Source organism: Mus musculus, chromosome 10 (genome assembly GCF_000001635.26).
Source record: "Mus musculus strain C57BL/6J chromosome 10, GRCm38.p6 C57BL/6J".
Classification (NCBI taxonomy): domain Eukaryota; kingdom Metazoa; phylum Chordata; class Mammalia; order Rodentia; family Muridae; genus Mus; species Mus musculus.
In genome coordinates this window covers 96,575,799-96,603,513 of record NC_000076.6, presented here as the reverse complement: position 1 = coordinate 96,603,513, position 27,715 = coordinate 96,575,799, and the positions used below count along the sequence as shown (strand labels likewise).

At 42.4% G+C, this 27,715-nt stretch overlaps 1 long non-coding RNA gene across 1 annotated transcript in view; it reads left to right on the top strand.

The window, feature by feature from the left end:
• The first annotated feature begins 4,768 nt into the window (after positions 1–4,768).
• Positions 4,769–27,715, top strand: part of Gm33843 — a 74,322-nt gene continuing 51,375 nt past the window's right edge. Inside the window, exons 1-3 of the long non-coding RNA XR_380712.2 lie at positions 4,769–4,804; positions 7,980–8,092; positions 18,374–18,444. This is a non-coding gene — a long non-coding RNA (predicted gene, 33843). The remainder of the gene's footprint in view (positions 4,805–7,979; positions 8,093–18,373; positions 18,445–27,715) is intronic.

Genomic DNA, 27,715 nt, shown 5'->3' with positions numbered 1-27,715 from the left:
TTACAGAGGTTGAGTTCAGCTGTGAATAGAGCCATAACACACCCTGAAAGCAGACAGTCATTGATAGAAATATTGGCATTTAATAAATGCAAATACCAAATGTTAGAGAGTAGTAAGACCATTGAAAGCATGTGGAGCTCCAATAGATGAATGGATAAGGGAGACAACTGATATTGGTTCTCAGGAGTAGCAAATCATAGCTAGAAATTTCAGGAATCAAAGTGCTGGATGTAAATGTGGCGCATTTTGGTCATTTCCAAAGAAACTGTAAGGCAGAGAATTCAGAGGATTCAGAGCTCAAAGTAACAGGCGCAATGGTGATCATAGGAGAGAATGAGCAGGTTCCGGTCATGTCACTACGAGCCACCAAGGCTTCCAGGGTATCGTAGCCACTGTGGAGAGGGCAAACATTGGTCAACAGACTGCTGGTCTAAGAGAGACATAAGAGGTAACCTCTTGTCATTTGGAAAAGAACAGAGGGGTCTGTCAACGCCAGGCCCTGCAGCAAAACACCACCCAACACAACTGGCTCTCCAAAGAACCCTTAAGTTTCCACTTCAGGGACACATGCAGAAGAGATCTCGTGGTGACACAGGAGGAAGAGACTATGGAGGGACTGGGCTCATTCTATGTATTTATTGTTTTGCTTACTAAATAATTAACTAGTTAATTACCTAGTTAATTAGTTAACCTTAGAGACAGGGTCTCATGTAGCCTAAGGCTGGCTTCAAATCCACAATTCTGCCTTGTAGCAATCGTCTCAAGGCTAAGATCACAGGTGTGTTCCATCATCCCAAACAGTAAGTATTCTTGAAATATCAAATGACTATGAGACACAGCAACTACTTTGGTTTTGTTAAAAGGATGTGGGACTATTGACATGTTGCTTACCAATGTCATGCTGGGCCAGCCTTGCAGAGTGTTCTCTTTTCTAGGTCTAACCTGGTGCTTAGCTTGTTATTTTGTATGCCAGGATGGCATAAAGAAGCCAGAAGTCTTCATCAACATTAAGACAACTGCTGTAAAGAACTGAGGGAAGAGGGTGGTTTTAACCACACCAAATAGTCGAATTTTCTCACCCAAATCCACAACTATAGAACTACAATGGCTGTTTAGCTTACAAGCACAGTCGAGGGCGTTAGTACTCAGCAGACAGTGACATAAATAAATAACTGAGAAATCAACTAAGCATGGTTGAGATTCTCTGCCAGTAAAAGCTCTGAGGGAAGATTAGATACCTTGAATCAATGTCAAAATTCTACAGTGGTGGTATGCACCTTTAATTTCAGCACTAGAGAAGATGCAGTGGGCAGGTCTCTGTGAGTTCAAGGCCATCTGGTCTACATAGTGAGTTCCAGGACAGCTAGGGCTATAGAGAGAGATCAAGTCTCACAAATATACAAACGAAACCCTTCAGCTCAGCTGAGTGGTATTTGTCTATGAAATCAAAAATGGAAGAGACCAGTGAAGTCTGGAGGAGTTTTCAGTTGTGCTCGGCTGCCCGCTCACCTTACTAGATTATAAAGCACTCCAGAGGTTAGTGGCAGAACAGTTGGCCATAATTGTTCTTTCGTCATTATGCAGAAGAATAAAATGCAGAAGACAGTAGCAAGTATGCTATCATGTCTGCTCAAATGAGGAAGTAGAGGGAAAGTAGAGATATGGCATTTGTTGCTCTTGTAGAGGACTGGGCTTCAGTTCCCAGCACCCATACAATGGCTCACAATCACATACGTATATGCATGCCCCTTAAATATGTCAACACAATATATTTTTAAAGGATGAGGTAAAGCTATATCAACCTACTTGAAGTTCTTTTCCAGTATTTAAAGCTTCATAAAGAAAGCACACTGGCCTGGCGTTGGTGTTGCATGCCTTTAATCCCAGCACTTGGGAGGCAGAGGCAGGTGGATTTCTGAGTTCAAGGCCAGCCAAAGTGAGTTCCAGGACAGCCAGGGCTACACAGAGAAACCCTGTCTCAAAAAAAAAAAAAAAAAAAAAAAAAAAAAAAACCCAAAAAACAAAACCAAAAACCAAAAACCAAACAAACAAAAACAAAAAGAAAGAAAGCACACTAACGAATAAGAGTAGATTAAGCTGCCCATACAGTTGAGCTCTCCCAGGGAGGGGTGCTTTCAGAGCCTGAGTGGGTATTTATTTTACTGAGTCTGGTGTCCTGGCTCTGCAGAGGAAAACTTGAGGGCTACGTTGTATATAGAATAAATTCCACTTTGCTTACATTGCTAAAATAAAAGCCAATGGGAAAAAATGTAAGCAATGTGTAGATCCTCAAGGGAGGCTATGCCAGTCTGGGCCTCTGGAGTGGGGTCCACCAACAGGCATTCTCTCAGTTCTAGAATCTGGGAAGTTCATGGTCCAGACACCAACAGGTCTGGTGTCTGTTGGAGGCCTAGTTCCTGTTCAGAGAACCACCTCTTTTGTGTGTGTATCATAAATATATGATATGTATATAACATATGATATATTATATATATAATATATATAATATGGTATATACATATAATATGGTGTGTATATATATATAAAATATGGTGTGTGTATATATATATATATATATATATATATATATATATATATATATATATAAAACATGGCTGTTATATATATCAGTATATCACCCTAGTCTGTGTAGTGAATTCCTAGCCGTGTGTGTGTGTGTGTGTGTGTGTTTTAAGTTATGTGTAGTTACTCTCATAGAGATGGCTCATTTATGGATCCATTCCCTTACACATGGTAACACTAATTCTATTTCAGAGTTATCATTTGGAGGTTTATTTTAAAATGTTGCAATAGGGACTGGGGAGATGGCTTACTGGTTAAGAACACTGGCTGCACTTGTAGAGGACCCAGGTTCAATTCCAGCACCCACATACAGCCAATGGCAACTCCAGACTCATGGTACCTGATGCTTTTCACTGGCCTCCTCAGACACTGCACATGCATGGTGCACATAAACTCTCTCAAGCACATATACACGGAAATAAATAGCTTTTCTAAATGTTGCAATATCCATATATCCTGGGCATATGTATGTGTGAGTACACATTGTATTTATGTTGATTTTTCCCTCTTTTTACTTTAGTTTCTTTTTAATTTTTTCTTGGGATGGAACCCCAAGTTTCATGTTCTTTAGATCCTGTACCACTGGGCCTCACCGCTGGCTAAATGGTATGTTTCCATCGGGCCATACCACACCCACACGGCTGGTCTTTAAACCACTGGCCCATGCAATGGTTCTTCTCACCCAGGGTATCTGTTTCATTTGATGTTTGTCAGGTGTGTTCACGTTTTTCTTTGTAGAGTTTTGACTAAAAATGTTCTCTGCCTATCTTCACTGATCTACACGGGATATCTGTGTCCCCCACAAAATTCAGGTGGACACCTCATTTCCTGGGCACTGGTATCTGGAAGTGGTACCTTAGAAAGATGATTAAGATATGACTGTGTCATCTTCTTAATAGGATCTACACTCATATGTGTCTACCTACCTGAAACTATGAGTTATAGACAATGACGAGATTCTGTGTGGGTGCTGGGAACTGAATTCAGGTCATCCCCAAGATCAGCAAGTATTGTTAACCACTGAGCCGTCACTCCAAGCCAGTAATCAAATGAAACCAAAAATCACTACACGTCTGGCTCGAAGGTTCAGTGCTTAAGAGCACTTTATGCTCTTGCTCAGGACAAAGTTGTTAGAACCCACATTAGGTGACTCAGAACTGCCTGCAACTCCAGTGACAGGGGTACCCACATCCTCTTCTGACCTTGTTGGGTGCTGTGTGCACGCAGCACACATACAGATAAGCAAGCACTCATATGTGTAAATAAAAATAAATGAATAAAATATATTTTTTGTTTGTTTGTTTTGTTTTTTTGGTTTTTCGAGACAGGATTTTTCTGTGTAGCCCTGACTGTCCTGGAACTCACTCTGTAGACCAGGTTGGCCTCAAACTCAGAAATCCACCTGCCTCTGCCTCCCAAGTGCTGGGATTACAGGCGTGCGCCACCAGGCCCGGCTATGAATAAAATATTTTTAAAATGACTGTATGAGAAATGTGCCCTTCACCAGTCCACTTTTTACATTTTGTAAACCAGGTTGGGCTTGAACTCACAGAGATCCACTTCCCTCTGCCTCCTGAGTGCTGAGATGAAAGGTGTAACCACCAAGTCCCACTGAGGATAAATTTAGAGCAAGACTCATTACCTATGCTCACAAACAAAGATAGGTTCATACAATACCCTCTTTTGGGGAGAAACCCTAAATATTCTCTCATTTTTCTTACCCTCACTTTCCAGCAGGGGCACGGTGATAGAAAATAAGGCACAGTCTTCACCTCACTGGGGTTTTCCAACCAGCACTCTGGAAATCTAGACAGCCTTCTCCTGATCCTGAACATGCACGTGTTGCGAGTAAAATCTTGTACTCTCTGGTAGGTTTTTCTTTTTTTTTTCCTATTGATGACAAATATCCAGAGATATAAGAAACTGGATGGGCAAAGGATAGCCTTGGGATGTTTACGCTCCTAATGTTGTTCCAGGAGGTTCTACTGCTTTCTAGACTTCTTTTGACTTGGCCATGCACCTTGAACTTCTGGGAAACTTCTTTAGTCTTTCAGTACGGGCTTTGGTGGTGCAGATCAAACCCAACGTGTTTGTGTGTTCTGGGGGAGCAAGCCTCCCACCACTGGGCTTGCCTGACAACCTTTGAGGTTCATCCAAGTGACATGTCGCTACAAGATGCCCATCCCGTGTGGACATTATAGAGGCAACGTGGCCAGGATAGGTGAGCAGCAGCTTTCATACCTGAAGAGATTCCTTTCTGAGTCTGTCCTTTTGAAGATAAGGGGCTAGAATCAACACACAGAAATCCACCTCGAAACCCTCCTGACAGGCATACACAAGCAAAGAGAAGATTGGCATTCCCAGATGAAAATTGAATAAAGGTGAGATTGAGAAGCTCAAACCCAGCAGGGGCAAACACAGTTCCTGGAGACCTAGCCCTTGGCTAGTGAACCTCTGGGGCTGACTTTCCTGGCAATTTCCAGAGGCTGTGGAACTGTTTGCTTTTTTTTTCCCCCTCTGAGGAGTAATTTAGCCTGTGGTCTTCCTAAATTACCTAAGGGGTATTTTTAACCTGGAGTTTTAGAGTTCTTTCCCAGGCCTGGGAAGAAGATATAATTTGAAGGGTAGGAAGGAAGTGGGCAGACCTGCTTCTAAAGCAGGCCCTTGTGTGTGTGCTGCTTCTTCCCTGCTGTTAAAAATGAACTATTAAAGGTAGTCTCAAGTTTGCCAGCAGTTTAGTTAGTGAAGCAGCGAGACTAGCACTGTCAACAGAAGGCAGAACTAACTAACTCTTCAGTTCTCTGCCATGTGACTTGTCCAAGGCAGAGAATGAGACCTTGAGAGCAGAGGCATTTGTCAGTTGTCACTCAGGGCTGCATTGTTTCTTAAGGCCTCGAAACTGTGGCCTGAGAACTCTTCCATGGGCAGCCCCAAAGTCACCTGCTCTCCGATTTACCCACAGGCTCCACAGTCTCAGCAGCAGCTTGCCAGTTTTCAGTACTTGGTTGACCCCTGTGGCATCGTAGCATTCTGAATTCAAAACCACACGGTTTTGGGTGTTGCCCTAAGAAGGAGATGACCTGAGTATATTACAATAGGGCCCTAGTCCTTAACCCTGCACTTGGGTTTGTCCATATACTTATATACCCTATATATTAATGGCAGCTCTATAAATGATTTGTGAATGATTGATTTTGTTTTGTTTAAAGCAGGGTCTTGCATAGAACACACCAGGTTCCTACCTCTCAAGGGCTAGGGATCTAGTTGTGTCCCACCATGCCTAGCTGTAAAGAATTTTTTTATGAACACAGAAAAAGGGTCTCATGAAATTCATAATATCTGTTAGCCATCTCAGAGACAGCTGTCTGAAAGCTCTTTCTGTGGCTCTTCTCTTCAGCATGTTCTAGAATACCAGCTTGCTATGGTTGGAAGGAATCATATTGAAGCTTTGAGCATGACCGAATGGTGTCTTAGAATACAACAGTCTCTGAGAGTCAACTCCCGAGTCTCACTAAGACCAGAAAGTACACTTGGAAACAACTTCGAATTGAAGCCATTTTGGTGCTAGCTGACTGGCTATTGGTGACATGGCATTTCATTTACAGTTAACATTCAGGATCATATGAGGGCAGTTGACACGGAGTACACATAGAAAGTGTTGCACTGAATGAATTACACATCTGCTGTTCACCTCCCTGCAGCTAGAGCCGGTGTCTGTGGATCTCAGAGTAGCCAATCTGAAATCTGTTTTTCCAGGCCTTACTTATGCCTTCTGAACCTTAGCAGGTGAGACAACAGACAAGGCCGGCTCGTCAATCATCGCTCGGCCTCTGGTTTTCCTCTGCTTGGAGCCTAGGCTTTCAGTGATTTGTCCCAGTTTTGATGTTTTTGTTGCTGAAAAATCCCCGGGAGGCTGCGATCTTTACCAGTGTTCCCCCATGTAGAGTTTCCTCATAGAAATGAGACCTAGATTCACGATAGATGATGGCAAGCTGACTAGACCCCTAGAACCTGTTTACCAAAAGACGTTTCAAATTTTCAAATCAGCGAGGAGAAAGGGATAAAAAAAGACCACAAGTCTGCAGATAGGACACGTTTATTGTGAAAACAGCCAACTTATTCAGCTGAAAGGGACAGTGTCAAAAGGGGACAAACAGTACTACCCAGCAGGCGGTGATTACCCATGGAGCCTTCACATTTCCTTCTCTGACCTGGACTACAGAAGAAAGAAGGTCCTCTTTAAAGCTCAGACCACAACATTTGAGCCCTAAAATATTTGATGGGGAGAGGCTGCGACAGGGCTGGAGGTCCAGAGAAAATACAGGACAGTCGGGCGAAACTCATTGCAAAAGAACAAACATTCCCTTTTCACACGTAAACAGGCCTCATGGATCCGCTGGGCCGTGTTCATGCTAAAATCTGTTTATTGCATCTGATTATTGCTTCTTTGAGGTTCTGATTTAACTGTGTGCTCTTTGTTGTTGTTGTTGCTCTTGGTTTGGTTAACCTGGCAACTTTAGGTAGGAGAGTTGTAGGGGGAAAATACGCACGATGTTAAAGAAAAGAAGCATCATTCAGAGCACCCTCCTGGAGCTGGAAGGATAGCTCAGATACGGAGAGATGGAGAGATGCACACTTGCTGCCCTTCTGAAAGGTCCGGGTTCAGGTCCCAGCACCCACAAAGCTGCTCATGTCTGGTTATGACCCCAGTTCCAGGATATTCCCCCCCACCTCTCTCTCTTCCTCCCTCCCTCCCTCCCTCCCTTCCTTCCTTCCTTCCTTCCTTCCTTCCTTCCTTCCTTCCTTCCTTCCTTCCAGTATTTATTTATTTATTTATTTATTTATTTATTTATTTATTTATTATATGTAAGTACACTGTAGCTGTCTTCAGACACTCATTCGGGACCTTAGGAAGAGCAGTCAGTGTTCTTAACCCCTGAGCCACCTCTCCAGCCCCAGTTCCAGGACTTCTGACACACTCTTCTAGTCTCTTCCGGTATCTGCATGCACGTGGTACTCATATGAATGCAAAACACACATGTAAAAATAAAAACCACTATGTCTTTTTAAAAAGGCCAGAGTGCATTGGAAACATCAAATTCTGTCTTTTTGGGGGAGGGGGGAGATATTGGGGAGGGGAGAGCGAGAGCATTCACCTTATAACTCCAGGTTTCAGTTCATCATCACAGGGAAGCAAGGCAAGCGCTGAAGTGGCTGATCGAGTCACAGCCACAGTCCAGAGCAAAGAGACAAACTTCCCCCTTCTTGCCTGCCTGCCTGCCTGGTGGTTTGCTTATTAAGCTCGAGGGTAAGCACCACTCGCTACCCATCAACCCATCTTGGCGGCTCTTGCTTGGCTTTTTGTGGTTGATTTTTGTTTTTTGTTTTTTGACAAGACTGGGATTAAAACTAGGATGTCGTGATGCCAAGCAAGCACCTCACCATTGAGCTACATCTGCAGCCTGGGATTTCTTATCTGTCTAAATGTAGGAATACCCAACACAAGAAGGTAAGTGTTTAGCATCTGACAGAAAATTACCCAAGCTGGGTGCAGGGGTGCATCCAGCTTTGCCAAGACACTAAGGCAGGAGGAGGCTTACTTGAGCCCAGATGTTAAGGTGCAGCCTGTGCCACATAGCAAGACTCTAATGGAAAAATACAGCAAACAGGAGCCTGGATTATCAGGAGTGACAGCGTCCTGTGCCCTAGGGACACAGGCACCCAGCATTCCAGGCTTTCTGCTTGCAGCAGTATCCCAAGCACTTGACCACTCTCCCATCAGCAGACTCTCACCTCAGCGCTGAGAGCTTCCTTAGCGAGGCCTGGAGCTCCATCTGTAGCGCTTCTCTGTGTACCTGGAGCTTCATCTATGGTGATTCTCTCTGTACCCTGAAAGCTGTCCTTCCACATTTCTCTTTTTCCATTTTTTGTGTGTATGAATATATGTGTATGTATTTATATGTGTACATATATATGTGTGTTATATGTGTATATTATGCATGTATATGTATGTGCATTGTGTTATGTGTATATCTGTATCCATGTATATGTGTATATGTGTGTATTATGCATGTATATGTATATTGTGTTATATATCCATATATATGTATATGTGCATATATATGCATGTATGTTTGTATGTATATGTGTATATACCATATACATGTGAATGCCTGCCTGCATGCATATATGCATGTATACATGTATATATGTACATGTACATATATGTGTATATGTGTGTATGTATATGTGTGTGTTTGTGTGTGTGTGTGGCATGCATGTATATATGTGTGTCAGATTTTTCCTAGAGGAAAAAAAGAGTCTACCGTGCTTTGTTTTACACTTTAAAAATGATCCCACAAAGTTGAAGAAATGTCCTGATTCCAAGACAATGAAGTTGAGTGAGAGAAGGAAGTGAGGTAGTAAAGACGGGAGCATAGTGAGCTTCCCAGTTGTGAGCTCCTCGGAGCAGTTCTGCTGTCGCTCAAATCATCTGTGTCTGCAGCCTTCTGGTGTTAGTGCCCGAGCAGCGAGTGTCTTTTGAGACACTCCCTTTTGTCAGAGATGCTCCTGTTTCCAATCCCTAACAAGGGGATTAGAAATTTTTGTTTTTATTCTGTAAGAAGTTTGTATCGGGAAAAGAAGCAGATTTTTTTTTTTGCGTAGCTATAAAGTGAGAAAATATCCAAGTTTGGGTGGGACTAGGGGCATTAAATAGCACAGAATACGACAGGATATAAATTACTGGCTTGGGACAAAGCCACTCTAAGGATCTCTGTCAAAACAGCCAAGCTCTTCCCAGAGAGAAGAAAGAATTTAATGTACAGCTAATTGGAAAAGATATGCCTTGAAAGAAAAAAAAAAAATTTGGCAGCAGCCATCCAAAGAAGATCTCCTAAGCCCTCTTAGTGAGGCGTGAAGATGCTTCAGGAGGGGGCTCTGTTCCGATTTTCAGAATCCTTCTGGTGTCTCCTCTCCCAGTTCTTTCCCGTAGTGATTGACATGTAAATCCTTAAAAGTGAGAAGGGATCAGTGGGTCTGTCTGCAGAGAGTGACAGCATGAGAACAAGGCACTCAGAAGCTGGGATAGCACACAGGGGAGATCTGCCACCCCAAGACACTCAGAAGCTAGAATAGCACACAGGGGAGACCTACACCCCAAGACACTCAGAAGCTGGGATAGCACACAGGGGAGACCTGACATCCCAAGACACTCAGAAGCTAGAATAGCACATAGGGGAGACCTGCCATCCCAAGACACTCAGAAGCTAGAATAGCACACAGGGGAGAGGCCTGCCACCCTGACTTGATCCTGAGAGCCGGCCCAGGTCTAAAGAGAGGATAATAGGGTTGCTGTTTAGGGAAAGGGAAAGTATTTCTAGAAGTATTTCTAGAAACTTTTGAAGACTCGACATCTTTGCTTGTGAGAGTATGTGTGTGGTGTATGAGGTATGTGATATGTGGTGTGGCATGTAGTATGTGTGCATGTGTATATATATGTGTGTGATGTGTGTGGTATGTATGCACGTGCGTGCGTGCGTGCGTGTGCGTGTGCGTGTGTGTGTGTGTGTGTGTGTGTGTGTGTGTGTAATGTGTTACTGTATAGTCAAGGCAAGTCTTAAACTCTCATATTGCCTCTGCATTGCCCCTTGAGAACTGGGCTTACATACATGTGCCACTCAGCCCGGCCATTTATTAGTTGTCCTTTTCCCTCTTCCCTTTCTTCCTCCCTTTAAAAATCTAATGTTTCGAGCATAGGGCCTCGTGTACACTTCCAAACTTACTACAGGTTCACACTCCATTCTCATCCCATGATACACTTTGACCAAAAGCAACTTGGAGGTTGTTTTACCTTACAATTCTCAAGTCAAAATCCATCACTGAGGTTAGGACAGGAATTGAAGGTAGGAACCGCAGAGGAAGCCTGGTTACTGACTCTGTGTGTTTTCCTGCACAAGTCAGGCCTCCGTGCCTCAGGATGGTGCTTGTCTACAATGAGGTAGTTCCTCCCACATCCATCACCAATGAAGATGGTGTCTTGCAGATATGGGCACAGGTTGAACTGATTGGGGGCTGGACGGGAAGGGGTGGCAATTCTTTTGTTGAGGTTCAATCTTCTGCAGGAACTCTAGGCTGTGTCATGTTAACAATTGAAACCAACCAGGACATCCTGTGACTTTGAATTTTGATGCTCTTGCCTTTGCTTTCCAAATTCTGGGATTGCTGCACCAAGACTTCACTTGCAGCAGGCAAGCTTGTAGCATCTGGGTTGCATCCCTAGCTCTGTTCCTTTCTTTTCAAGTTTTAAAGTTGTTTTTTTTTTTTTTAAATAAAGTGTTTTTGCTTTCTTTTGTTATTTCTATTTTTTTTTTTTGTTTTTTTTTGTTTTTTGTTTGTTTGTTTGTTTGTTTGATAGGGTCTCAAGTAGCACAGGCTAGCATCTAACTCTTGCTCCCCTCACTTCTGCATTTTGTGTGCTGGGGTTACAGATGTGTCTGGGTCTACTTCCTATCCCCCCCCCCCCCCCCCCCGCCAATCCCCTCCCCTTGCCTTGAGGCAGAGTTTCACAGAGCTCAGGCTTGTCTTGAACTCTCTTGGGAACAGAGGGTGACTTTGATTGTGCTCTGGACCCTCCCACTTCCCCTGCCCAGCACTGGGGTTCCAAGCAGGTGCCATTGTGCCTGGTTTATGTAGTGCTAGAGATCAGACCCAGGGCCTTTTTTGCACAATAGGCAAGCACTGCAGCAACTAACCTACATCCCTGGCCCCCATTTCCTAATTCTTGACGTTATGTAATATTAACTAAAAATCTAAATGTATCAACATTAAGTGAATGATTACAAAGACTTGTTCTCAGAGCTTGTGTTTAGATACTGGGGGAGCGAGAGGAAGAAGGAAACAATGGAGATGAACTGATTTCACGGTTTAATTGCTGGCTGTGTTTCTTCTATTTGACCATCCTAGATTATTCTTTACTAGGCACCAGAGCCTCCTGAAAGCTCAGGCATCATCAATATAATACAGTTTCAGACTTCTGTTCTGGGTGAGGCAGCTTTAGAAAGCTCTTTCCTGGAAAAGCGATTGCAGAAATACACTAATATACTAGAGTCTTCGCCACACAACCTGTTTGTGTTGTTCACCTCGCACCCCTACCGTCTCCTGGGCCTGAAGACAAAGCCTCTATCACAGAAAACATCACCTAACTCACCAAGAATCTAGGTGGGATGGAACAGGGAGGTGGAGGTGAACTGCACAGAGCCTGAGATAACACTTTCGACACATTCCAGGGCCTGAAAATAAGTGTTCTTGCGCCTCTGAAGCAGTCACACGAAACGAGGCGCAGCGACACCATTGCCATGTAGCCTGCAGTTAGCACTTAGCTGCAGGGGAATCTTCAAGTTTATGGCACTGGATTTCATTTGAAAAATTCCCTTTAAAGAAACAACATAACCTTGGAGGGAACCCAAGTACCACCATGCAGCAGGACTCATGGGCATCAACAACCAATTAAATAACCAAACTAGAGCCCGGTGGTCCCTTTGAAGCAACAGTGAGCAATGTATACATTTCATAATACATTTTCCTCCAGATCGAAAGCAAACATGCTTCATAAAAGTTAAGGTGATAGACACACTGAATATTCAGATTTGACCGTGTGTGTCTGAAGGGAACCTCCCGTTGTACCCCATAAATATGAATGCTTACTGTCTGCCCAAAGTTAATTTTAAAACATAAGAAGGAAAACGTGTTTTGTTCCTTCAGAGAAGAGCAAAAGTAAATCCTCTAAGAGTCAGGCTCCTATGCTGCAGCTCATCGTTACCTATGAAAGTCTATTTGTCTGGAATGTGGGCCACAGTATTCTTTGAAACAAGGGCCTGGGCATCTAAGCTGGTGTCCTAATCTCGTGAGCTAGAGGCTATGAGAAGCTTCTGTCCAAATCTGTTTCCTCCTTTCCCCCACGAGCTTCATGTTGTTCCTGCTGCTTTTGTAGGAGAACTAAGAGCCTAGGAGCGTTTAGGAAGCCCTTCTAGATTACAGATGATCAGCACATGATCTCTTTCTGTTTTCTTACTTTAGCTTCAGGACACCTATTTATTGTGCACCATCTTCCAGTCTAACACAACTGTGTTTCTCCAATTGTAACCCAAGGGCAAGTGTTGAAGTTAAAACCCAAGGAAATTGGCAAGAGAGAGTTGGCTGCTCCTACCTTACTATGCTAACGTAGTATAGCATCTCTACTGTCCAGAATCTAAGAATGTGGTTTCACAGGAACGTAGGGTCTTAGCTGAGGATGGTGGGGTACACCTGTAGTTCCAGAACTTAGAGTGCTGAGGTAGGAAGATCAGGAGTTCAAAAACAGCCTATTATATTCTGTAAGAAAAAGCAAAGAGGATACAGTCTAGTTGATAGAATGTCTGCCTAACATACACACATGAACTACATGAACAACATCCCATAGAATAAACATAAGTGCATGCCTGTAATCCCAGGATACCAGAGGTGCTGGCAGAAAGATTAGGAGTTGAGAATAATGTTTGGCTCTATGGGGAGTCTAAGGTCATCTTGGGTTACTTGAAATCACAATGATAAAAAAATCAAAATAAGAAAAAATTTTGAGTATTTAAAGAAACAATTCCTTCAAAAGTTTGAGAGGAAATAATCCCATTGTATTAAGGTTCTAACCTAAACCCAAGACTATATAAGGAGAGGAATTCTGAAGACTGGTACATGAAAATAAGATCAGCATATGATGATGGTACGGAAATGTGCCTCTAGGAGCTAAGAATTCCAGGAAAGAGGGGAATTACGGAAGACTGTCACCATATGTGGCCCCACTGACACATTCTGACTGTAGACTTCTTGTCTCCAAAACCATGAGAATAAATTGCTGTTGTTTGAAATCATCTGACTTGTGGTAAGTTGCTGTGGCAACCCCAAGAAACAACAAATGCATCACTGTAGCTATCTAAAGAATTGCAAATTCATTTTGTCTTGTAGATTCCCAAAGACTGAACGAAAGTACGATGTCATACTCCAAGCTAATGATGTCATACACCAAGCTATGCACCAATCACGGCTCTTATTTGATAATTGAGGATGGTGTTAGAGAATTTACTGTGATCAGAAATTGAACATAGGGCTTCATCCATGTTAGGCAAGTACTCTACCACTGAGATGTATCCCTATCATGTATGTGCTTGTGTGTGTGTGTGTGTGTGTGTGTGTGTGTGTGTGTGTGTATCTATGTGGAGCCCAGAGGTCAATGTCCAAAGGTAGAATGTGAACTCAAGTAACAGATAGTAAATAAAGCCCAGTCAATGAAGCTTAGCATGGTATGTGTAGGTACAGTGTGGCCATTTCTGCCTCTGAGTTCTGTGGCAACCCATGCACTTACCAACTACCTGTTAGCATCCCAAACATATGATTTAGCTTCACAGCAGAAAGCCTCCTTTGGCTTTCTTGGTAGCCCTTCTGCTCCATCTAACAGCAACAGATGATGCTGATTTTCTTCTATTTCATAGCTAATTTTGGCAACTTGCTTTAAATGCAGGCAGCAAGCCTGATGGTCAAAGTGTAGCAGAATCTTTTACTCTGCTTTGTTGGGATCCCAGTGAGAGTACAACAAAGTTGCTGCTTTGTCATCTTTGTTGGATGAGACTCCAGGTAAAGTGTTCTCCTGGCTGTATGCCCTTATGCAGGGACATTTTGATTTTCTATGCAGTAATAACTTGATAGCTGCTCATCGTCTCTATGTAGTGATCGATGCCAGATCTTTTCTCATCCATGCCAGAACTGTATCAGTTTTTCTATGTGTAGGACTGACTATAGGGCTGAGGTCTAAAAGACCTCATACGCTGATTCATGTATATGGCTTCTGCTGGCCTGAAATGTCAGACCATATCCTTCCTGCATAATCAAAGCTGCCACTTTATGCTTGTTCTTCTGTGTCCTGTGTAAATCCTCAAACCTCTCATGATGTGTTTAATAAGTGCTAAGGATTCCTAAAGACCGTCACTGATCTATATGCACATCATAGACATTTACTGCTCTAGCGTCATCATCTTAGTGATTCAAATCATGTAAGCGACATGCTTGAAGATCCATTGCATCGACATATCTCTGTTCTTCATAATCACGGTCCCCCTCACCATTAGGGGATATGTCCCAGACCTTCCCAGTGGCTGTTTGAAACCTCAAGTCATATGGAACTCTTACCGAGTCTCCGTTTGAGTTAAAGGAAGTAGTGTATGGCTTCTCTTTGGCACATCCTAGTAGCCAGCAACACTCCTCTTGTGCTTGAGGGACTTAAGCAAAGCAAGGGTTACTTGAACATAACTACCGTGATATTTTCACAGCCCATCTCAACTGGTGGCCAAGAAACAATCTCACGTGGGTTCCGAGAGAGCCAGCCATGCAGAAAACAGCACAGAATGTAAACTGAAACTGCGGACAAGGGGTTACTGTGTCAGGAAATAACCCAGATAACTGTGCGATAGGTCCTAGTTTCTGTTTGTGTGTGTGCTCACACACATGTGATAGACAGAGCGACTATGTGGTTTATGTCTGATGTATGTACCTGTGTGTGCTGGGTGCATGTGGAGGCCAGAGGATGCCAGCTGTTCTGTTCTATCCCCTCTGCCTTATTTTCTTGAGCCAGGGTTTCTTTCTGCAACTGGAGTTGTTTGGTATCCAGCAAACCCTAGTGATCCTCATGTCTCTTCCGCCTCACGGAATATAGGTGTAACCACACCATAGTCAACAGCTCCTCACATGGGTTCTGGAGTTTTGAATTCAGGTCCTCATGTTTGTACAGTAAATTCTCATACACACTGAGCCATCTTCCCAGCTCCTGAGGTTAATTTAGGTCTAAAATAGTCAAGACTCTTAAGATTTATTATTATTATTTTTTAAAGATTTATTTATTTTATTATATGTGAGTACACTGTAGCTGTCTTCAGATGCACCAGAAGAGGGTGTCAGATCTCATTACGGGTGGTTGTGAGCCACCATGTGGTTGCTGGGATTTGAACTCAGGACCTTCGGAAGAGCAGTCGGTTCTCTTAACCACTGAGCCATCTCTCCAGCCCAAGATTCATTTTTACATGAGTGTGTGCATGCATCTCTCTCTCTCTCTCTCTGTGTGTGTGTGTGTGTGCGCTCTCTCTCTCTCTCTCTCTCTCTCTCTCTCTGTGTGTGCGCTCTCTCTCTCTCTCTCTGTGTGTGTGTGTGTGTCTGTGTGTGTATGTGTGTATGAATGCAGGTGTCACAGATACCAGAGGCATCAGATACCCTGGGGATTCACAGGCACTTGTGAGCCACCCTATACAGTGCTGGAAACTGAACTTGTACCCTCTATAAGAGGAGCATGCTTTTAACCATGGTACCAACTCTCCAGCCCATCCTCTTTTTTTTTTTTTCTCCTCCTCTCGCTATTGTTTATAACCAAAGCTTACCTACAGTCTGTAGCTTCATATCAACTCAAGAAGTAGTTCTGTTATGAGAAAACTTCTTGCCATTTTCCCCGAGTTCCTGTTTTTACATGCACACATTCCCAACAGATGACTGATAGAATAGTAAAGCTGAGATTTGAGAAAACAGCATCGTAGGGACTCTGCAATGCACTTATTGTTAGTCCCATGGAAGCAACCGTCTCTAAAATTTCCTGGTAGTCAGTTAGCGTACCGCCATGAGCGGATTTGCCAGTTTTCAATCTCTAAATGCTACCACGGAGGGCTCTTTTTTCCTATGGTTTCGATTTTTCCAAATACCTTGGTTTGCGTGGTCATACTGCACAGCACAAGATATGACCAGCACCAGTGAAATAGGGCAGCCAATCAAACAGCTTGAGGTCTCTCTGCTTTTGATTAGAAGCAACATTTTCACAGTCACATAAAATCCGAGAAAACTTAGTTAGCAAAAGTCCCTTACCTGGGGTTACTAAACCAATCTGCAGGAAGCTAAATAGCTTTTCAAAAAGTTTTAGCAAAAAGTCCCCTCCCTGGCCTTTCTTCAAACATTAACCTCAAACATTTACTTCCTTTCATATTATTTATACATTTAACCTCAAGATTTCATCTAGGAAGTCTCCAGCAAATATAAGACAGGACCTAAATGTCAGCCATCTGCAGACCAGACTTAACAAGTTTCCTGGGGGGGGGGGGATGAAAACCTCTCATTTCATACAGCTGAAAAGGGCTGTTGTGTCTCCCCAGGACTCCGGGCAATGCTTTTCCAGGACCCACCACCCAGTCTAGGCTCCTATAAATACATTCTCCAACCATGTAAACAGTTTCTTATTTGGTTTCTGGGCTAGAGTTTGTCTTTGCTGTGGAGGGCGGGGGGGGGGGGAGAGAAATGAAAAAAGCAGGTTTAAAAGGCAAACAAAAGGACATAATAATCACATTTTTCTCAAACACACAGCAGGATGCAGCAGCCATGTGTTAGATTCTACTTAAGAAAGCAGGCTCCCCCTAAGCACTGAATTGGCCCGAGTCTGGTATATATATATGTATATGTGTGTGTATATATGTATATATATATGTGTGTGTGTGTATTTACACATATATGTCTGAGCATACACAAGCCAGAATACACAAGTGGGGCTCAGGGAACAGCTTTGTGGGATCAGTTCTTTTTTTCCACTTTTACATGACTTGTAGGGCTCAGCGGAGGATGCCAGACTTTCATAGCAGCCCTTTACCACCACCCCACCCTCCACATCTTCCTGCCCCTACACTTTTTTTTTTTTTTTTTGAGACAAGGACTCTAGTACAGTAAGCTAGTGTACTACAGAGTCACACCTCAAATATATACAGTGGTTTCTGTAGATATCTATAGTCTTCAGTTGCCTAAAGGATATTTCTCCTGTGTTTGATGAAACAACCCCAACAAAAACAATTTTAATGTAGGCGTGTAGTGTGCATGCATGGGTGTGTATGTGTTTGTGTGTGGTGAATGTGTGTGTACAGGTGCACACCCATGAATGCATGTGTTTGAGTATGTGTAGGTCTGAGGTTGTGGTCAAGTATCTTCCTAGGTCACACCTCATCCTTATATGTTGAGGTAGGGTCACCTGCTGAACTCAGTTTACCATTTCAGATAGTCTGGCTAATGATTGAATGCTGGGGATTTTTCACTCTGTCCCCCATTCCTTTTTCTCTCTCATGTTTACAGAGGGCCTGCCATTCCCACCAGGCTTTTTATATGGATTATGGTGATCTGAACTTTATCTCTCAAGGATGTGTGGCAAGGGCTTTAGCAACTGAACCATCTCCCCATCAGGGAGCATTTCCCTGTTATTTCCTTGAGTGTTTCTGTTCTCAGTCCATATTGTTTGCATTGGATCAGTCCTTGTCACCCTGTTCAGTTGTACAGTCCTTGGCTCAGAAGGAGCACATGTAGGATGCAGGTGTTCTGTCAAGGCCCACAGAATTATCTCTGCCAGCATCACTATGCTGAAATTGGTAACTTATTGGAAGAGATAGAAAAGTTAGAGTGTAGCTGCTGTTGGCTCCATGCGACAGAGTACCCCAGAATACAACCAGCCCCAGAGAAGGCAATCTCAACCGAGAGGTGAAGACAGGGCAAGCCAGACCTTGTGGTCATCTCTGGGCCCGTGGCTTCAGTTATGTTATATAGCATCTATATTTGAATGTTAGTTCTTTTTGCCACTAGATTCTTTTGGGCTTAAGTCAGTGTGGTTTGGGTTTTCTGGCTTTTAGAATCATGTGGGTTTGGCTAGTGTTGACGTTTTATTTTTTTTTACCATCTTAATTTTGTTTGATGGCAGGCAACATACATATTGACATAGAAGCACACCATGAGCAGTAGATTGCATCCCTAACACCATGATTAATCAAGGTAAGCTTTGTTTTATCTGGTCATCAACACTTTCATAAAGAGAAATATGTGTGTGTGTGTGTGTGTGTGTGTGTGTGTGTGTGTGAGAGAGAGAGAGAGAGAGAGAGAGAGAGAGAGAGAGGGAGGGAGGGAGAGAGAGAGAGAGAGAGAGAGAGAGAGAGAGAGAGAGAGAGAGAGAGAGAGAGAGATTTATTACCAAAGCAATAAATTCCTTTTTGAGGCAGGTTTTATATAGCCCATGCTAGCTTTTAACTCTTTATATAGTCAGAATAGTATTACAGTGCATCCTTTGTTTTGTTTTTGCTGATTTAGGCGAAAACTAAACCAAACCAAACAGAAAACAACAAAACAAACAAACAAAATCAATCAAACAAATGGCATGCTAGGCAGGCACCAAGCTTTGTGTCCCATCTCTAACACTACATAAATTGGCTATGGTGATGCATGCCTGCTCCTGGGAGGTAGAATCAGAGGAACACAAGTTTAAGGGCAGCCTGGGATGCATAAGGCCTTAGCTTAAAAATAATGTGTATTTTGATAATAAATCTGCTTTTGTTCTTTCTAACCTAACTGAACATGCTAAGCAAACACTCTACCAGTCAGTGGTCTCAGCAGCTCCAGAAATACATCTAATATCATTGTTCAGAGGATATTCCTAGATGCTAGTGACACTGAGTCCTGGTAAACAAAGCAGTATGAATGGTAACATGAGCAAGTGCAGCTAAGGTCTGGTCAATGGTCAGCTTCCACCGCTCACCTGCCTGACATACATACGTTCCTGGATTCTAACCCCAGCACCAGGGGGAAAAAAAAGGCTTTCTAGTTGGGTGTGGCAGCAATGTGCTTAATTGCAGTACTTAGGAGGCAGAGGCAGGTGGATGGATTTCTGTGAGTTGGAGGTCACCGTGCTCTAAATAGTGAGTTTCAGGACAACTAAGGCTATATAGCAAGACCCTGTCTCAAAAAACGAAACAAAACAAAACAAAACAAAACAAAACAAAACAAAACATCTTTTAAAAGTCAGTTCTGCCAGTGTTTGACCTTCCTGCGATTTGAGGTTAATAAGTTCTACACTAACGGCTTAGAGAACATCGAAGAAGAGGGGGCGTAAACGTTGTAAGAACCCGAGGCCCAGGGCATCTGCTGTAAGATCGTGTCTTCTATATACAACAGGGAAACTGTGCCCATGAAACCTTAACAATGCAGTCACCTAATAAGACATGCAGGTGACATGCTGACACAGATGTGGGAGAAATCTCATAAGGCCCCACCCTAGGTGAAAATCTAAAAGCAATGAATGACAGTTGAGAGAGGGAACAGCCAGCTTCAGAAATGAGCCCCTGATCAGTGATCCACTCTTTACATGTCAGCCTTAAACACATATACATATGAGCAATGCTAAATGACAAATTTCTATCATCTATCTATCTATGTATCTATGTATCTATCATCTATTTCTTCCAATCTATCTATCTATCTATCTATCTATCTATCTATCTATCTATCTATCTATCTATCTATCTATCATCTATCTCTATGTATGTATGTATGTATGTATGTATGTATGTATGTATGTATGTATCCATCCATCCACCTGTCTGTATGTATGTCTGTCTGTCTATCTATCTATCTATCTATCTATCTATCTATCTATCTATCTATCTATCTATCTATCTATCTATCTATCTATCTATGTAACAGTACTAATTAAAGAATAAGAGGTCATGAATTTGGGAAGGGGTTTGGGGAACACAACAGGCCTGAAATGATTTAAATACAGCATTCATATATGAAATTCTCAAAACTTGAAACCTACTCTGATGCCTCTCCCGGTAAGGTTGGATGCATTAGCTGTCACTGTGGCTTTATTAGTACACGTCATCACTCGAGTTTTCTACTAGACTAGATGAAAAAACTAAATCATTCTCCAATTGCAGTTAACAGTTCGCAACTAGTTCACACTTTTATTCTGCATGGCTCATTAACAAAAGTAGCAAAAAGAGTTAGGGGAAAGAGTGATTCAGGAAGACACTATGCCACCCCAAGCATAACTGACACATGCATACATGCATATCCACAGGAACATGCTCATATATGACAAACATTCACACATACACACACACACACACACACACACACACACACACACACACAGAGACACACACAAACACATACACACAAACACATACACACACACATAGACACACACACACACATACACACACATATAGACACACAGATCTTGGTACCAGAATCTTTTGACTCAAGGGAATCTGAACAAATCACTTAATAACTGCCCCCTCAAGTTTTTTTATCAATAAAATCAGGAGACTAGTGCTGGCCGACAGAACTCCTGTGACTTTTATGAAAATCATATAAGTAATTCCAGCAGTTGTACTTTTATTCCTCGGTCAGTCAACAAAGAACTACAGTGAGCTGTGTACCATGAAAAACAAAGATGTATGAAATATGTTTTAAGATATGCTTGCATTTTTAATGGACAGGATAATTGCATACATTTACAACATACACTGCGACATTTCTTGTGTGTGTGCAATGTGCGCGTGTGCTCACACGTTATGTATGTGTGTGTTTTAAAACAGTGTCTGGTTATATATTCCAGGTTGTCTTAGAATTTGCAACAGTCTTCCTTGCTCAGCATCTTCATAGCTCAAATTATAGGTGTGAGTCACTATGTTTGGCTATACAACATGTTAACACAGAGCACAAAACACATAACACACACATGCACACCCACACCCACTTTACACTTATGTATATAAAATTATGTTGATTGGCAATTCTCTTACCTCTGATATTTCTTTGTGGTAAGATGATTCGGCACTGTCTCTACTAGCTATTTTCAGATATAAAAATCAACCTTTGTCAATTAAAGTTATATTCTTTTTCTTGGTTTTGTTTCTGTTTTGAGATAGTCTCCTTATGTGGCCAGTTCAGGTTGGCCTGGAACTTACAATTCTCCTTTCTCAGTCTTGTGAGCACTGCAGTTACAGACATGTACCAACATTCCCTGGCTTGATGGTTTTAATTTTAGAGAATCATTTGCTTGCTTCAAGAATCTTGCAGTCTAATAGAGAAAGTAGAAACATATAAGCCTGGGGCTTCTAATGCACTCTCTGAGAGCTTTTTTGTTCGATTAGTTTTATCACAGCTTGCAATTCTGTGATTATTTTCCATGTGCCTTTCCACCCTTGAAAGACCCCCTTTTCTTACCAGGCTATGGACACCACGGTGGTAACCCATTTTGCTAACCTCTCTATTCACAGTACCCTTGACACAATTATCTAGGAAATGGATGTTTTTATTTATTCCATCTTTTTTAAAAGGTTCAAGAAGTCGCTAGCAGAAACCCATGTGACCTTGTTTCTCAGGGTAACCAGTGTTAGGTGACATTTGCACGTTAATCCTAAGCAGAGGAGAAACCCCACGCTTTCCATGTTTGCACAGACTGAGAGCTTTAATTCCTCAGGATTCTTTGCAAACCAGTTAACTTCATATAATCTCTATTGTTGAACCTGATGCCTGCCCTTCGTCCTGATTTTATATCAGGGAGCAATGGAGGCAGGTGCCAGCCTTCATGCTCTCAGACGGTATTGCATTAAACCCACAACAATGAAAAAGAAAGCAGAATTGATTGGCTTCATTTCCCATGTACAGGGGGATGCTGGGTTGAAATAATCGCCTTAAGTGTTTCAGGGTGAGACTCTTTCCACTCGGGTCTGGTTTCAGGCTGCTGCCATGTCCGGGTTGTCCTTGCAGTAAATAAATCAGCAGGGTACATAATCTTGTTCTGTAACCTGCTGCAAATCCCAAAGATGTGCAAAATTCATCAACTCCAACAGAGGCTGAGAAGGGAAAATCCTTTTGCTGTGAAGAAATGCCCTTAGCAGGAAGATTTCGACTAACAGGTCACCTTCCCTTTAGTGATGTGAACATGAGTTAGAGCCTTTTACCAAGAAAAGGTCGTGGAAACCAGGACCTGGAAGAATGCTAGGTTTTAGGGGTATCTACCATTAATTTGTTTTGTTCTTCTAGAAAAGAAAAGCATTTGAAATCCTAGTCGAGTTAGCTCTGGTCAGGCTGGGTTAGGGTTAGGGTTAGGTATATACATATATATACCTGATATATATGCTACATATATATACATACATACATACACACACACACACATATATATATATGCTACATATATGCCGTATGTATGTATGTATGTATGTGTATATGTGTATGTGTGTATACATATATATGTATATATATGTATGTGTGTATATATGTGTGTGTGTATGTATATGTATATGTATATATATATATATATATATATATATATATATATCTTGCCCCAAAATTAGAAAGAAGCTTAGAGGTAGAGGGTTTGCCTAACATGTTCAAGGTTCTAGGTTTGATTCCCAGTCATGTAGAAAAACGAAGATAGAAGACAGCCAGAACGAGGCTTATGACTTGGGAAAATGTGAGAGATTCTTCAAGTATTCATTTATTCATTCACTTACTTTCAAGAGATTGCCTTGATACAAACAGGCCTTTTGGCTCCGAAAAGCAAGCTCGGCAGTAAGCAGCTGCGATCTTGCTGGCCATTCTGACTTCATTTAAGAAGATGGAATTGCTTTCCCAGACCCTGGCTCATGTCAGATAGCCAGGTGTCAACTCCCCCCTTTAAAGATCAAGCAGTCAAGAATCTCTCTGTCTGGGTCCGCTGAAGACAATCTGCCCTTGACATGTGATGTTGTGCATTTCTCTGTAACAGCAGAAACGGTTTCCAAGAAAGCTTAGCTCTAGGCTTGTGTAGGCATAGAAACCCTCATCTCGCTGTTTTTCTCCAACCAGCAGATGCCTCGATGATAATAGGAAAATAAGAATATTATTGAATTTTCTTAATGGTATCAACTTGCTACCCTGGAGTCTGGTATATTTCAAATTCCATTAAAGGTTGGAATTTATAGCTTTTAAAGAAATCCTCTCTTTCACCAAAAAACACAAAGGTGAAGATTTTGCTATTTAGACATAAAATGGTTTATCTCCAGAAGGTTGAATCAACACTTAAGGTTGAAGAATCACCTCATTTAGTCACATTATAGCTTTCCTTAAGATAGTTTATTCTCTCTCTCTCTCTCTCTCTCTCTCTCTCTCTCTCTGTGTGTGTGTGTGTGTGTGTTTGTGTGTGTGTGAGAGAGAGAGATATGGGAGGGAGGGAGGGAGGAAAAGAGAGGGGGGAGAGAAAGAGAGAATATGAATTTGTCTAAAAATCTCAAATGTCTTAAGTTTGTCAGGGTAATTTGATCTTTTCCTCTAGGGCATAGGGCGATAGTATTTACTGAAACTAATGTTACCAAGATGGTGAAAATTTGGCCTTGATGTATAGGCTTTCTGACACTAAAGGCATACTGTAAACAGGAAGCTAACCTTTGTTGCTTAGCTACTTAGGAAACACGCACAGTGGTGCCTGCCTCGTTCCCTTCCAAGTGTCCTTTCTCAGCAATCCTGACTGCCACACAAAGTATATTCTAAATTTATAATCAAATTACAGGCATCTGGAGAGCACAGGCACAGAAGTAAATTGTTTTCCATAAGTCATGCTTTCGAATTGCAAATGCTGGAAAAGCAAATGCTAGAACTGTAATTCTGAGATGATAGATTGCCTCTGGAAGTGTTTAATTCAGAGTGATGCCTATAACCCCAAACCCTAAAGCCATCACGCCTGATTTGGCTATCCATTTGCGAAGTTCTACTTTATTTTTCGTTTTTGACTTTGGTGGTTGTTCTTTTTGACTCATATGCATGTCATGAGAATCTGAATGATCAGAACCTAACACGGAGTCTTCTAACAATACTCAGGAGTTGATGACGCAACACATTAGTTCACTTCAAAAAAAGAATAGGCCCAGAAATGTTGGTATGGATTCAAGTGACCATATGTCCTCTTAATGATTGTTTGGAAACAACAAGGAACAGACCTCCCACAGATATGCCTCTGTATTCCTACTCAAAGCATGGACTTAGAACACAGCTTGCTTTGAGCTGGGGAATGGGTAAGGATAAGACCCCAAGTTGACTTGTAAATGACTTCAACTGGCTCCGTGTATTACCCAGAAGGCCTTCATGTAAATATATACAATGAATTATAGCCTTTGATCCTTTTGTATTCAAAGGCATTATACTTTTAAAATTACAAAACAAAGAGTTCTAACAACTGCCAGAAACAGGAATCTACTATAAAAACAAACAAACAAACAAAAAACCAAAACAACAAAAAAACTGTGTTGGCAACAAAGAATCCAGACTCTGGAGGGAGCAGGCTGATGTTCAAGTTTGTCAAATCATCCTTTAAGCGTTAGCATTTTCTATTGGTTCTTAGAAAATCAGGGAAAAAAATATGTGAAAGGGTGTTTTGTTTTGTTTTGTTTTGTTTTTTCCCAAAAGGAAAACCACTATGTAAATGGATACATTATTGTTACTTGAATTGTGCAATAGAAAAATCAGGGGCATCTGCTTGTAAAGTAAAATACAAAGCATGGCAGTGCACTCCTGAGTCCTTAGCATTCAGGAGGCTCTGGAAGAAGAATGGTGAGTTCAAGGCCAGCCTGGGTGACATAGTAAGACACCGTCTAAAAACCAAAACAAGCATAAATCAATACAAGTCATCAAAAGACATTTTTTTATAGGCATGATGTCAATGAAGAAGTAGAGATGGCTTCTGTTGGGTTTCAGTGGCTTATGAGAGGAATTTATGTGTGTTGTTGGCATAATAGTGGTACCTAGAGATAAGAGGTGAGCAGTAGGAGTGGGAGAGATGGCGCTGGTACTGTGGAAAATAGAATGAATTCAATAAGAGTTTCTTCCCCTTCTGCCTCTCTCACCAATAACCAGTTGTCTGTACTCTGGATCAGTTATTCTGTATGCCTTGATAATCAACACACACTGTTGACTCACCGTTCTGTTTGCTGGGATCTTGTTCTAATGATCTGTTGCTATGTAACATCAGCACACTGGAGTTGGGAGAATTAATACCATGCCTGCTATATTTACATCTCATGTTCTCACAGTGTCTGTTATCATTGGAGTGGCTTTTCTGTTCTCTGTAGTGTCAATATGGGCTACAATTATCAATAAAGGCCGGTCTGAACTGCAGGATCAGAGGTGGCTTTCTGTCTGGGCTAGGAATGGTTTCTAGCTTTTGATTGGGAGCTTAGCTGCATCTGTCCACAAGAGAACCCGTGGCTCTTTCCAAAGGATCCCCGTCATGTGTCTTGGGATTCATACAGTATAAGGATGAGTTTCTAAATGGGAGTATTGCAATATTGCAAGTGTGAATAATGAAGCTACTGATCTCCAAGTCCACTTCTGGGAATGGCATGGTTTTATTAATTATTTTTTTTTTTGTCTTCCATTAATAGTTTATTTACAAATTGAGTGAAAGAGAGGACAGTCCAGATTTGGCCTATGATTAAGTGTATCTCAGATTAATCAATCTTTATTATTATATATTTTCTTTATTTACAATTCACATTTTATCCCCTTTCCTCATTTCCCCTCTGAAAACCTCCCATACACTCTCCCTTCTCCTGCTCACTAACCACCTACTCCCACTTCCCTGTCCTGGCATTCCCCTACACTGGGGCACTGAGTCTTCACAAGCCAAGGGCCTCTCCTCTCATTGATGTCCCACAAGGCCATCCTCTGCTACATATGTGGCTGGAGCCTTGAGTCCCTCCATGTGTACTCTTTGGTTGGTGGTTTAGTTCCTGGGAGCTCTGGGGGTCCTGGTTGGTTCATATTGTTGTTCCTCCTATGGGGCTGCAAACCCCTTCAACTCCTTGGGTTCTTTCTCTAGCTCTTCCATTGGGGACCCTGTGCTCAGTCCAATGGATGGCTGTGAGCATCCACTTCTGTATTTGTCAGACACTGGCAGAGCCTCTCAGGAGACAGCTATATCAGGCTTCTGTCAGGAAGTACTTGTTGGCATCCACAATAGTGTCTGGGTTTGGTAACTACATATGGGATAAAGACCCAGGTGGGACAGTCACTGGATGGCTTTTCCTTCAGTTTCTGCTCCAAACTTTGTCTCTGTATCTCCTTCCATGGGTATTTTGATTCCCCCTTCTAAGAAGGATAGAAGTATCCACACTGTAGTCTTCCTTCTTCTTGAGCTTCATGTGGTCTGTGAATTTTATCTTGGGAATGGCATGGTTTTATTTCTATCCCAGTCTGTTGATTAAATCACAGGCAAAGAATTTGCTACTGAGTTAAAGTCATCACAGGTATAAGGATCCCTAAAGCTATTTATTAGGTTATAGATGGGGTGGCTCTCAACCTTCCTAATGCTGTGAACCTTTACTACAGTTCTATATCTAATATACAGAATATCTGATATTCCACTCTGTGAAAAGGTTGCTCGACAACCCAAAAGCATCTCCACCCACAGGTTGAGAACCACTGGTCTAGAGAGACTCTGAGGTCAGTAGATATCAAAGCAACAGCACAGGGTGTGAGATGACGCAGCAGTTAGGATGCTCCCAGCTGAAAGACACAGGAATTTAGGTCAAAGGGATTTGTCTTCTCCTATGATAACTTGTGAGTTTGGGTGTGGCAGGGGTTCTCCCATACAACAGCCAGATCATGTCGAGGGTCGTGGTTCTGCTTCTGCTTTGTCTCTGAACATTCCACAGTAGATGGTATAACATTGTGTTGTGTTGGCCAAAGCAAATACCCATTCCTCCCATGGCCAAGTCTGAAGGCAGAGTAGATGACAAGATGAGAGAATAATTGGTGGCTATGTTTCTCTCTCTCAATCTCTCTCTCTTCTCTTCTCTTCTCTTCTCTTCTCTTCTCTTCTCTTCTCTTCTCTTCTCTTCTCTTCTCTTCTCTCTCCTCTCCTCTCCTCTCCTCTCCTCTCCTCTCCTCTCCTCTCCTCTCCTCTCCTCTCCTCTCCTCTCTCCTCTCCTCTCTCCTCTCCTCTCTCCTCTCCTCTCTCCTCTCCTCTCTCCTCTCCTCTCTCCTCTCCTCTCTCCTCTCCTCTCTCCTCTCCTCTCTCCTCTCCTCTCTCCTCTCCTCTCTCCTCTCCTCTCTCCTCTCCCCTCCCCTCTCCTCTCCCCTCCCCTCCCCTCCCCTCCCCTCCCCTCCCCTCCTCTCCTCCTCCTCCTCTCCTCCTCCTCTCCTCCTCCTCTCCTCCTCCTCTCCTCCTCCTCTCCTCCTCCTCTCCTCCTCCTCTCCTCCTCCTCTCCTCTCCTCCCCTCTC